Source organism: Chelonia mydas, chromosome 13 (assembly GCF_015237465.2).
Source record: "Chelonia mydas isolate rCheMyd1 chromosome 13, rCheMyd1.pri.v2, whole genome shotgun sequence".
In the NCBI taxonomy this organism is placed as follows: Eukaryota; Metazoa; Chordata; order Testudines; family Cheloniidae; genus Chelonia; species Chelonia mydas.
In genome coordinates this window covers 1,420,610-1,434,666 of record NC_051253.2, presented here as the reverse complement: position 1 = coordinate 1,434,666, position 14,057 = coordinate 1,420,610, and the positions used below count along the sequence as shown (strand labels likewise).

The window sequence follows — 14,057 nt, the reverse complement described above, 5'->3', positions numbered from 1 at the left end:
CAGCCCTCTCTAATGTAGGGTACTTACACACAAGGACCAGGTCATCTGTTACCCTTCTCGTTGATAACCTAAATAAGCTGATCTCTTCAAGTCATAAGGGAGGTTTTCCAGACTTCCCATCAATTCTTGCAGTTCTTCTCTGAGCTTTCCTTTTTTTTACAGTAGGGACACCGTATTCCAATAGTAGTGTAACCAACATCATATGCAACTGAATGTCACCCCCCTTTTCCTCCTCAATATTCCTCCACTTAAAAATCTACATTTTAGCCACAGCACCTCCCTGCAAACTCACATTCAGTTGGTTATGTTTGAGGACCCATCAGACCTTTTCAGTCACTGAATTTATGGAGAACCGCAAGGACACTGAGTCATCTTAAGAATGCTTCAGTGTCTATTCTTTGGCTACACCACCTATCCTGTCCACTTTCTATAGCTTACTCTACAGACACATGGATGTGAAGTCCTATTTTACGATACAAAGGATGAACAAAAACTATGAGCCCAACCATACAAACACTTACTAGTGGGTGTAGCGCTTACTACTGGGAGCAGTCTCATTGACATTAATGGGCCTATTTCTAGTAGTGAACACTATGCCAGCACTGGCAGGATCTGGCCTTCTCTATTTAATCTCTCTTCCCAATTGATGGTACAATTATTCTCCAAGTCTAAAATATTTCTGAGCCAAAAGGAGGAGTCTTCACTTGCTTGGCCTATTTCCGATGAAAATGTTCTAATGCGCCCTATTGCCCAGTTAATACCAGTACCTATGGGCAGCACCAGAACACAGCTAATTGAATTGCCACAGACCGTTCCTGGCTTATTTTAACCCAAACTTGGACATGAAGCTTGGCTGAATCCATTACTTAATTAAATCAAGATGCCTGCAGGAACAATGAGCAGTACTAGCCCAAACACATCTACATTTCTGGGCACCACAGGGTACATTCACAGCTTTCCAGGAACCTGCAGCACTATACATCACACCCATTGACATGTGTCTGTGTGTGAGAGAATGTTCTCACACTTGGTTCTTCCTTAAGAGATGATTAGAAACTGCTGCTGCTTTGAGTCCATCAATAGAGGACCCTGCAGCTGATCAGCTTTGTCCGCATCCTACATCTACCAGGCCATACTTCATCACTCCCTTGGTCACATATGGGCCTCAGACTACACCTAAGGCAGCTCAATCAACTCCATGTATAATGGTCCTGTTATCTGGAAGCTTTGCAAAGTCTGAATGGAAAATGTTGGTCCGGGGGAGGGAAACAAGAAGGTTAGAGGCCAAAGCTGCTACCTACCCTGATGCCACACCCAGAACAATCACCTTGCAAGACAGGCCTAGATGCTTCTCTTTTGAAAAAGTGTCAAACCCAGACCCACAAAAGCCTTGTCTGCACCAGGGAAAAAAGGCGTGCTCTTACCATTACTAGCCAACCCACCGTAAACAAAAGGAGGTAAAATCAGAATGAAGATAAGGCCTGTAAGAAGGTTGAGGTAAATAGTAGGCTCACTTCTACTGTTTCCTTTGACCTGCTAACACATCAAAACTACCCACCTTTTTTCCTAGTGTGGATGCAACCGATTCCCAAGAGTCTGCAAAGACATGCATGAATGCAAGGGCAGAGCTGGCCACCAAAAGCTTCTGCTTTGGACTCTCAGCTATCCTAGCAGATAACGTTGACTTCTCCAGTGTACTGGGCAAGATGTGATTAAACAGTCAAAGTCCTAACCAATGCTCTGACTTGCCTTTGTTTCTGAGCAACACACAAGGCCCATTAGTCTTCCTTTGTTCCAGGTAGGTCACATATGGAACATGGTTCCCCACTGCACCAGAGATTCTTCTCGGTCCAATATCACTTTAGAACCTCACAGACCTCCCTACTCCTCCCTAGACAGATGGACATGGAAGATTTAGGATGCAAGCAGTTCTTAAAATACCTAATTAGATCGATCTTGACTTTGGAAGTGGTGTGTTGGAATACAGATTAATCTAGTCCACGGCTGGCACTGGCATCTGCAGCAGCAGGAGGTCCTGTCAAACCAAGCCATAACATTACACTCTCTGCCTTTATTATTATTTCCCCCCCTTTTTAAATTTCATTAGAATGGACATCTGGCTAGCAGGGCAGGGAGCTGACAAACAGCCGCGCACAGACACAATCCAGTGGAATGCTGATGCAGATTAAACCAGCATCATACCAAAGACAGAGAGCTGTACGTTTTGGGGGTATCAAAGCATTGACAGCACCCACTTGGTGGAAGGGCGAGAAGAAAGGAAGGGGCAAGAGCCCTCTTGGCACTAATTCTGATGAACCAGAGGAACAGGTTTAAGAGAGTTTTAAATCATTTAAAATCAATATTAGAAAGATCTACAGGATATGCTCTATTCAGTCACCAGTTATTGGACTCAGTGCAAGAATCACTGGGTGGAATTCTAGGGTATATGTTACGCAGTCACAAGGAGTAAGACTACATGACAATAATGGTCCCGTCTAGTCTTAACATTTATTCATTTATGTTAATACTTTGCACTTTTACAGAGCCCTCCAGCCACGATTCTGAAAACGGTACAAAGATGAATTACCCCTTGGAATCCCAGGGTGGAGGAGGGCATCACTGTGATTTTACTGATGGGGGAAGTGAGGCCCAGAGAGCCAGCTGTCCAGGGCACATGAGAGCCTGTAGCAAGACAGGATTAGAGCACCACACTAGGCAAAGTTCCCTTCACACACTTAGCAATGTTATTTTCCAGAACAATCTCTTTATTACAAGAACCTTAAACGAAGTTTTATCTTTAAAACTAATTAAACCCTATTTTAAAACATTAAAACTAAGACTCATTCACATAAGAGGATCCTGTTGTATTCTGAAAAGTTGGTGGTAAAATAATAAATTGGTGCAATAAATTGGTTTAAACAGATTGATTTCTTTAGTAGGCATTTGCTTTGGCAGACCACCGTGTGAAAAATATTTTCTGCTGTCTCACAGATGATGTTCAGTTAGAAGAACTACCGGTAATCCTTATCAAGTCAGTTTTCTATTTGTATTTTACCCTTTCCATGCCCTAGGAATTTAGTCACATAGCAGATACTCATTTTAAAGGGTGTTGCTACATTTCAGGGCATGTTACCATGGATCAAGAGAGCATTTTTAGTAAAAGAGCTATTCCTCTTAGGGAAAACTGAAAAGCTGCGTCACTCTAATTCACTTCTTTTTATTATGGGGCAGACTGGCAAAATGCCCAAACCGCAGATACTTGGTAAATAGGAAAGCGAGTGAACTTCTTCCAAAGTTAGAAAATAAATTATTCTTAAATAAAACTGACATTTGGGGAAAGTGAAGGCAGTTGAATTTGGATGACTTGGTATGAACTTCCTCCTAGCTCATTACAATCTCTTGGCGTGCAAGGAAGAGATTGTTCTCTCTCAGGTTGGGCACACTACCCAACAAGTGGGTCAAAAGATTTGCTTCCCTACAGGCGACCTGATGATCCACAGAGAGGAAGCCCTTGCCTCTCATACCTGAATTTGTGTTTCCTCCACTTTAACCCACTGAGTGCGTTCAGGAATTTTAAACCAGTAGATTGCTCCAAAAGCAACAGCCCAATAGCACAGTTTGAAGATCAGCATACAGGCCTCTCATCCATCCCTAGGGAATGCTAAGGTGTCCCATCAGACTCCTGGCTTTTTTGCCAGATGAATACGCTATTTTATTCAGCTTTCTGAAATGTAGGAGTGTTGCTTTTTTTTTAAAATGTTAATGTTCTGCACTCACATACCCACATTTCAAAATCCAGTCTGTCGTCAACCTTCTTCACAGAATTACCAAACTCTGCCACATTCCATTTTATTCCTCAGCTCCCTTATACTCTTCAGGTATCAGACGTCACTGCATCTTCCTCTCGGTCTGTACACAGTGGTGGGGCAGTCAGTCCTCCTGTGACGACCCACCATCTGGAACAGAATTCCTGACCTTCCTTCACAATTTAAGTCTCACTTTAGCATCTTCCTCTCCTTGGTTTATGATTCATAGCCATCTTTTGATTCACAAAACAATCAAACCCTAATCTGAAATTCAGTTTGCTTCTGATCAATCAATTCCCCTCAACCCTGTCTACAGATGCTAGCTGTAGGGAATGTCATACTTACACGTATTACTTGCATTTAGCTGAATAGATTAACAGCCTGAGAAAGGCCATTACCAACCCACACTGTGTTGTAAATCATGCATGGTATTCAGTCATCTACCGGGATGCTCATCTGGATTACACGTCTACAGGAATCGTAATCCTTAATCAAGAGGATTATGGCAAATAGCTAATCCTAAAGAACAAACACAACGTGTCTAGTGGAATTAAACTTCTTTTCCTATAGAGCCCATTTCTCCTCCCTTTCCCTTCCTTGTGTCCTCAGTAATCTCAGACAATATCTAGAAGGGCTTGGTTAACTAGGTCCAAGAACATCAAGACCTTATCTACTATAGGGGAAACTCTCAAAAACATTGCTTTTTAGATAACAAGCAGTGTGTTTAAGAAGCTGACAAGCACCAAACCAATATATTTCTATTTTTTGTGGCACTACAGCGAGTAGAGAGGGCACCTCAAATAAAAAATTCTCCACTTCCAGATGCGTTCCATCTCCCTTCATACCTCAAATACTCATCTGCATCTGGATACAAAAATCAGATCACATTAATACAGAAGTAGACAGGATTGCAGTGGCTTGCTTGCAGTAACAAAATTCTAAGTGTTCGCTATGATCAAATATAGTCAGCATCTCTCCTTCACAGACTGAAGATGACTACATATACGATTGTCTTCAGTTTTAGCAAGACAGAAGAAATTTGTTTTCATTAAAGGCAGTTTTGTTTGTACGCAAAAATATCAAAGATAATGCAAACGGCAAGACTCCGGATGATGTAACGTGACCACCCAACGTATTAACAAAATATCAAAACAACAACAGCATGTAACAAAATAATCGAAAAGATAACAAAATACTTAAAAATTCATTGCATGAAGACTAAAAGTTTTGCCTCAGAAAAGCCTAAACTCAGCACTATTCTGGTACCAAGACACACACACATGTAATATGGTTCATAGGAGTAAGTTTTAAAGCAACCACAGGCCTTCGCCAAAACACAACATTAATGGTAGGCCTGCTGGATGAGGCAATAGCCCCCACAGATCAGCTGGATTACATTGCAGGTGTATTACAGTCAAAGTTACATATGATTATGTCCCAGAAACCTCAGTTGTAAGATCCACCGTATAAATCAGGAAAGCATATCCCATACCAGAATTTACTCTGGCAGAAAACTGGAGATTAGAACAAGAGTAAATCCAGTATAGTCAATTACACAATGTGGGTCAATCTTTGAAGTTTAAGTGATCCATCAGGACTGAAGTACAAGGGGTCGCTCATCATTAGGACCTATTTTTTTCCTTTTATCCCTTGTTATATAATGTATAAAAACCACACCTAACCCAAACTATGAATGAGACCCCTTACAATACAAATCACCCATTAGGCACCATATAATTTTTATTGGTATCAATACTATAGAAAATTAGAGACAAAAACGTAGTTATCCCAATCACCAGAGTTGGCACCTTCATGCTAGTTTTTAAAGAGATAAATACATTATATGAAATTGTTCCTATAAAATTTAATTTGGACTATAAAATTTTCTGTAATGAATGAAAACTAGCCAAGTTGCATTGACAAAATAATAAATACTCTAGTAAAAATTCCATATCCAAAAGAAGAGTTTTTAGAGATGAGGATCAACACTATTTTACACATGAACTCCTAAGTGAAAAGCATATTACTAGTGTACCCATAAAAGTAAAGTGAAACTTCAATGAACATTGCGAAATATCCAGATACAATTCATGCAGAGTCCTCAGCCTGAGTGTCTTTCACACATCATAGGCAAAGCTTGCCATGTTCATTAACTCTGTGCTCCAAAGCCTGCAACAGAACACTCTGAAGCACCATGAGACCAAGCCTTGAGGCAACATGCCAGGGTGTCAAAGCATCAGGACAAGGACATTGAGATGCCAGTGCCACAATTGTTATTTGTGTTACCATACCACCAAGGAGCGCTAGTCATGGACCAGGACCCCACTGTGCTAGGCACTGTACAAATACAGAACCTAGACAGTCCCTGCCCCAGAGAGCTGACAATCTTAGCACAAGACAAGACAAGAGATGACAGGTGGAGACAGACAGACAGGGGAGCACAAGGGAACAATGAGACGACACTAATCAGTATGATGGGCAGTGGTCTCAGCAAACTAGCGGCCTAGCCACCACAGAAAAGGAGCATTTTAAGGAACCACAGAACTAAAGTTCCTGCAGAGTCCCTGGGAGGCGGGAGCCTGGGGCATTATTGGCGCTGCTAGAGCAAGTGGTCACCACAATAAAAAAAAAAGGAAAAGAGGACCCAGGCCTAACTGGAAGGCCGGGAGGGAGCAGAAAAGACCCCAGGAAGATGTGCCAAGTGGGAAGGCGACGTACACCTTCGCAGGTGCTGATCTCAGTCAAGGAGCAACAGACTGAAAGGGTCCAATGACGAGAAAGTTACGCTTCATGGTGGCATGTGGCCATGGGAGGGAAGATGGCTTGGGCTCCTACTCACTACCACTGTCTTTTGGGACCTTCAGCACTTGGACAGTCCCACTCATCTCACGCCACAGAGCCGAGATACATCAAGGAGAACTCTGCACCCTGGGGTTTCTACTGTCCCAGGCAGAGAGAGAAAGACAAAGCTGAGGGGACAGAGGACAGATGGGTCTGAGAAAAGAAGTGGATTCAGAAACCACTCAGTAACAAGGTTTCCAAACAGCAAGAAAAGCATCACACACACATTTTAATCCTTGTTTAACCAAGTGCTTGTTAGCGAACGGCTTAACCCATTCTTTAAATTAAATACCATTTACTCCTCCCACTGCTCATTGGTTAAGCTTCCACAGCAAGGCAGAAAAATCCCTTTTACAATTTCAGGCTCAGGAAAAACAAAATGGAGAGCAAACACATTCTCTGTGTAACATGTTTCACCAGGTGGTTTATTTTAGACCCTCAGATGTGTGCTAGATCCCTTGCAATACAGATACAGCAGAATCCCAGCCCCAAGAAGTTTCCAAACCCGCTTGAGACAAGATGCAATGGAGATGAAGGGTTAGAAATGTAGTAGGATAGGTTGGAGGGTAAAGGACTCTGCAAAAGCCAGTGCACAACACAACAGAGCAAGGCATTTCTCTCTTAAATAAATGTTTTAATTTGCTAATTTCTTGAGGACATCACAAAGGAAGTGGGTTTTACGGAAGAGAGGACAGTGGCCTTTGGACCAGCTCAGAAAGGAAACCTCATGGATCGCTTGGAATAAAGCCCAGAGAACTTGCGGGAGAGGTAGACAAATGAGGTACCTAGACTGTCACTGTTTGCAGATGGATGTGATAAGTGACCAGGATGGTTAAGTAGGGAAGGACAAAGTAACGCAGGGCCTTGAAAGGGAGGAAAGGAAGCTTGGACTGGAGGTAGTGGGAAAAGAGGGACCAGAGTGATATGGCACAATGGTAGGCTACAAAGAAGCTCTTTGTACAAAAGCAGTTCTGTCCGGGATGGGGGGCCCAGAGCATGTAGAGAGGTTAGCATGAGGTTGTAGGACAATCAGGATGGAAAGAGAGGAATGCTGGACAGAAGGAAAAAGGTCAGAGCTTAGAAATGCCATGGAGAAACATGCACTGAGCCTCATAAGTGTTGAAGCAGATCCTGCATCTGTCCTAAGGGCCCTCCTCCAAAAACCAGGAACTCTGTGTACAGGAGGAGTCTAAAACAAACCTACATCCAGGAGAAAAGTAAATTAAGAGCTGTTTTTTACTCCATTTTACCCCCACTTACAACCACAGCAGAGCTTGAGCCAAAACCCAACTGTAACGCTTCCCGTCCCAAACTGGATGTGGTGACTGCAACGTTCCTGACAACGTGCAGCTTTCACCTCCACATCTTCAGGGACTCACAAAATTACTACTAGCACAAATCTACAAACCCACCTTTCCATTCTATTGTCAACTACACTGCTATAAGCTCCGCCATAAGCTCCTGGCTCTTTTCTAATGGAAGAGCGGCTCCTATTCCTACTCTCCTGTTTGATCAGCTCCCACAGCAGAAACTTTCACCCCTGATAAAAACTCTATGATTGACATGTGCCAGCAAGCAAAAAGCCCTCAGAAATCAATACTTCTGAAAGCTGCCACTCCACGCCCAAGTGGCACAAAGATTATGAGACCACCACTGAGAAAAACATACTGCAGTGCCCTGAGCATGCCCCATAACTGTCCACTCCCATCTGGACAAGCAGGGGGCACACAATGAGGCGGCATGGCTCGGGGATAACAGAGCATAGTGAGAATCAGTCGGGACACTAGGAGCGAGCACACTTCCCCCTAAGACTAGTGTGCGTGTGACATTATATACCTTGGGGGAGCGTACTGTAACCCCCATATTCCTCATTTTCATATAATCGTGATCTCACATATAAAGCATGCCTTCTAAAGTATCAGGGGAAAGGGTATGATCTGCTGAAAGTCATTTCTCTGTCCATATATGTGTATCATTAACGCATATGAAGTTATGAGAATTGTGTTGTATGGTGGTCACTAAAATATGCTGTAAACTGGGGAATCAGCCAGATATTAGCTCCTCAGAGTCAACAGCAAGGAAAGTAGCCAACGCCCGGGCAAAAACAATGAGGAGTCCGGTGGCACCTTAAAGACTAACACTGATTTAGGCATAAGCTTTCGTGGGTAAAAAACCCAGTTCTTCAGATGCATGGAGTGAAAATTACAGATACAGGCATAAATATAATGGCACATGAAGAGAAGGGAGTTACCTTAAAAGTGGAGAACCAGTGTTGATAAGGGCAATTCAGTCAGGGTGGATGTGGTCCACTCCCAATAATTGATGAGGTGGTGTCAATACCAAAGGAGGGAAATTGCTTTTGTAGTGAGCCAGCCACTCCCAGTCCCTATTCAAGCCCAAATTAATGGTGTTAAGTTTGCAAATGCCTGGACGGGGTGTCAAACAACCCATCAATAGCCACTGTCCAGCAAGGGAGCTACAATGCAATGACTCACCTGCATGAGGCCACATCAGGGGAATTGCTCAACCTTGCTTGGAGAGACTCAACAATGCCCCCCTGACATGCCTGGACTTCTGCTCCCCAAGCACATGGACTGAGGGTATAAAACAGACAGAGTGGACACACACTAGGCCCTTCTCCTGCCCCCACCTACGCTGCAAACAACCAAGACACTGAGAAGAAGACAAGACTCCAACGCAAGAGATTGTTCTTTAAACCTGGGCCAAACCTGTATATTAAGGACTGCGATATCCAGTGGGGTGAGAAAAACTGCTTAATCTAGTTGCTGCCCAGTCTAATAGGATTGGGCGTTTAGACTGCGTGCTTATATTTTATTTTATTTTGGTAACCACTCTGACTTTTTGCCTATCACTTAATAACACTTAAAATCTACCTTTTATAGTCAATAAATTTGTTTATCTTTACCAGTGAGTTTGACTGAAGCATGTGGTAAATCTGCTCAGGTTTGACAAAGGCTGGTGTATGTCCACTTTCCATTGCTGAAGTGGCGAACCAATTAATAAATTTGCACTGCCCATCCTTAGCAGTACAAGATAGTATATTCCTGGGATACAGTGCTGGGAGCTGGGGGAATTTGGCTCTGGTGCCTTTCTCTGTGTGATGCACGAGTGGCTCTGGGAGCATTCATGCAAGCCAGCTGGGTGTGGGGCTCGGCATGCGGTTGTGCCGAGCGATCACAGCGCCTGGAGGGGTTTGCTGCTGGTCACTAGCAAGGCATTGTGAGAGACAACCCAGGCTGGAGACAGTTAAGGGGGCATAGCGGTCCCGCGGTCCCACAGTCCCAGCTGCACCCCGGGGATCCCATCACAGCGTGGACACCACAAGATATTTCAGTATTCCCATTCTATCAGTGGCTCACATTGAGGTCAGTGGTCTGTCCTCAAGCCGTATTTCCCCAAAGCACAGAACCACTATTGGGTTGCATTGCTGCTGCCGAAACATTTGGCAAGGCACAGGCACATGTACACACCAGGACAATGGCCCTGACAGGATCCAGGGGAGCCCTGTTACACATCTCACTTAACTTAAATTGCTATAAACCCAATAACTCACCTGCCCAATGATGCAAAACATAGAAAATTGGACTTATGGAAATAGGATTTTTTAAAAAAATCTCTATAAAAATCTTCTCTGGACTCTCATCTCTCTCTGTCCCTCATTTCCGCTGACCAATAATGATCTAGAATTATGTGAACAAGGAGCCCGGTACATGCCACTCCCCTTCCCCCAGAAGACAGAACTCTGCTTCACTTTAAAATATAAATAATAATTAATAACCTAGCCCTTTTGCAGGATTTGCAATACACTGGCTAATCCTCACAATACACCCATGAGGTAAGTAGACAGGCATTGTCCACAGACTGAAGAGGAAGAAACTGAGACAAAGGTTAAGTGACTTTCCCAAACCCACAAATCAAATCAGTGGCACAGCCAGCAGCCCCAGGTCTCCCTACTCCAAATCGCACCGCTTAGCATAGTGATTAAGGTTCCTCCATAAAGGGAATGAGGCAATTGTTATTTCCTCCTGGGAATAAAATTCCAAAACAGCATCAAATCGATCATTTGAGTGTCTCACCAGATCCCTCTCTCCAGTTTTATTATGCAAATCCAAGTAACAATGTAAAAGAGCATCTCTTCCTCACCACCATCTATGAAAAACAAGGACCACGTACATAAATAGCTAATGGAACCTGAATTGGCCAGCCTTCATATAAATCATAACTAGCCCTGGCACTGCTACGTTGGCCTGCAAGTAAGCATCCTCCCCACATCAGAGACAAGCAGCTAGGAAAGCAGCAGCCACACCAGGCCTGCATTTCTTGCTTTGTTTTATCATCTCCCTCTCCCAGTCCTGTTGTATTCAAGATGCAGAGCTCATCACAACAGCTATTACAGCCCAAACATGCCTTCCAGGAGCTGTCTTGCCAAGCCATTGCCTTCATTAATATAATGTTATCAAATTTCTAATGTTGGTGCTCTAAAGCAAATGTACTGTTACAGCTCACTCCTGGCACATTTTTCAGGAGGAAAACAGCTGCTCGTTGAATCTGTCGCTTTTATTCCCTGCCATCCAGACTCCCTCTCGACCACAAACAAGTACAGACTCCCCCCTACCTGGCTGCTTTTCAGCATTGCTATTCTGACCATAGTAAAAACTCTACCCTGACTAGAGATGGCTGAAGTTAGTTCAGTGTGGGGTCTGAGCCAGTAGCAGGTAATGTAACACAGTCTTGGAGGTGTCATGGTATTCTCCAAATCAAGTTGAAAGAATGTGAAGAGCAATTAGATAAAGACAAAAAAAACCAACAGCAAAAAATTTGTAAATACATCAGAAACAGGAAACCTGCAAAACAACCAGTGGGGCCACTGGCTAATCGAAAGGCTGAAGGAGCACTCAAGGAAGACAAGCCCATTGTGGAGAAGCTAAATGAATTCTTTGCATTGGTCTTCACTGCAGAGGTTGTAAGGGAGATCCCCACCCCCGAGTGATTCTTTTTAGGTGACAAATCTCAGGAACTGTCCAAGCCTGAAGTGTCAGTAGAGGTGGTTTTGGAACAAATTGACAAATTAAACAGTAATAAGTCACAGGATCAGCTGGTATTCACTAAAGAGTTCTGAAGGAAATCAAATATGAAACTGCAGAACTATTAACTATGGTATGTAACCTATCACTGAAGCCCCCCAACCTGAAGCAAATACTCACCAGCAACCACACACCACACAACAGAACCACTAACCCAGGAACCTATCCTTGCAACAAAGCCCGTTGCCAACTCTGTCCACATATTTATTCAGGGGACACCATCATAGGGCCTAATCACATCAGCCACACTATCAGAGGCTCGTTCACCTGCACATCTACCAATGTGATATATGCCATCATGTGCCAGCAATGCCCCTCTGCCATGTACACTAGCCAAACCAGACAGTCTCTACATAAAAGAATAAAGGGACACAAATCAGACGTCAAGAATTATAACATTCAAAAACCAGTCGGAGAACACTTCAATCTCTTTGGTCACTCGATTACAGACCTAAAAGTAGCAATTCTTCAACAAAAAAAAAACTTCAAAAACAGACTCCAGCAAGAGACTGCTGAATTGGAATTAATTTGCAAACTGGATACAATTAACTTAGGCTTGAATAAAGACTGGGAGTGGATGGGTCATTACACAAAGTAAAACTATTTCCCCATGTTTATTCCCCTCTTCCCCCCCCCCCCCCCCCCCCATCGTTCCTCAGACATTCTTGTCAACTGCTGGAAATGGCCCACCTTGATCATCACTACAAAAGGTTTCTCTCTCCTCCCACCCACCCCCACCTCCGCTCTCCTGCTGGTAATAGCTCACCTTACCTGATCACTCTCGTTACAGTGTGTATGGTAATACCCATTGTTTCATGTTCTCTGTGTATATAAATCTCCCCACTGTATTTTCCACTAAATGCATCCGATGAAGTGAGCTGTAGCTCACGAAAGCTTATGCTCAAATAAATTTGTTAGTCTCTAAGGTGCCACAAGTCCTTCTTTTCTTTTTACTCAAGAAACAGTTTTTGGAGTCAGTATAGATAGCTCTCTGAAAACAGCTGCTCAATTTGCACCAGCAGACAAAAAAGCCAATAATGTTAGGAAGCATTAGGAAAAGGATAGATAATAATACAGAAAATATCATAATGCCACTAGATAAATCCATAGCATGCCCACACCTTGAATACTGCATGCAGTTTTGGTTGCTCCATCTCAAAAAAGATGTATTAGAAATGGAACAGGTACAGAGAAGGGCAATGAAAAGGATTGGGGTATGAAACAGATTGCGTATGATGAGAGATTAAAAAGAGACTACTAAGGGGAGATATGCTAAAGGCCTATAAAATCATAAATGATATGGAGAAAGAAAGAGGTCACACAACTAAATTGATCAGCAGCAGGTTTAAAACCAAACAAAAGCAACTACTTCTTCATACAATGCAGTCAACCCGCGGAACTCATTGGCATAGGATGTTGTGAAGGCCAAAATTATAACCAGGTTCAAAAAAGAATTAGATAAGTTCATGGAGGATAGGTCCATCAATGACTATTAGCCAAGGTGCCTAAATCTCCAACTGCCAGAAGCTGGGACTGGACAACGGGATGGATCACTCAAAATAAGACAGTTACCTATTTAAGATCCACTCATACTCCTCACTGTTTTTTCCAACCGTTTGAATTGCCCCCTGGAAAGTTCAGCTAGGAAATCTCTGGTACAAAGCCCAAGCATCACTGTCAGTATTTACAGTTCTCCTGCAAGATGCACTTCAACTATATACAGTACACAGAAAAAAATGACAACTGACAGCAGGAGGAGGACCAGACCCAGCTCAGGTTACAGGGTCCTGGAGTACTCTACTGAAGCATTCTGTAAAGCAGGGTCTCCCAGAGGAAAAAGGAAACAAAGAGAGGAACTTTAGCTGTTACTAGTTTATTTCTGCAATGCCTGATGTTCATTGAGTCACACTTCAACGCTCAGAGCCCTGAAAACACTGCTTTTGAGGTGACATTTGTAGTTGCCTCATTACTCTTTTCAAAAGAGTTTTGCATCAAAGAGACAGATCTTCAAACAGCAGACACATGTACACATATACAATAACTTATTAACAGCCACACGGGAAATGGAGCCACTCTGAGCTGCTGGTACTGAAATAAGCAAAGCATCTGTGTGAACAGCTAACACGGCACCAAGAAAAGGAGGACTTGTGGCACCTTAGAGACTAACCAATTTATTTGAGCATAAGCTTTCGTGAGCTACAGCTCACTCCATCGGATGCATACTGTGGAAAGTGTAGAAGATCTTTTTATATACACACAAAGCATGAAAAAATACCTCCTCCCACCCCACTCTCCTGCTGGTAAT

General features: G+C 43.2%; 1 protein-coding gene across 1 annotated transcript in view; it reads right to left on the bottom strand.

The window, feature by feature from the left end:
- The window catches only part of CTNNBL1 (catenin beta like 1), a 101,356-nt gene that overhangs the window by 26,480 nt on the left and 60,819 nt on the right, over positions 1-14,057 (bottom strand). The window lies entirely within an intron of this gene.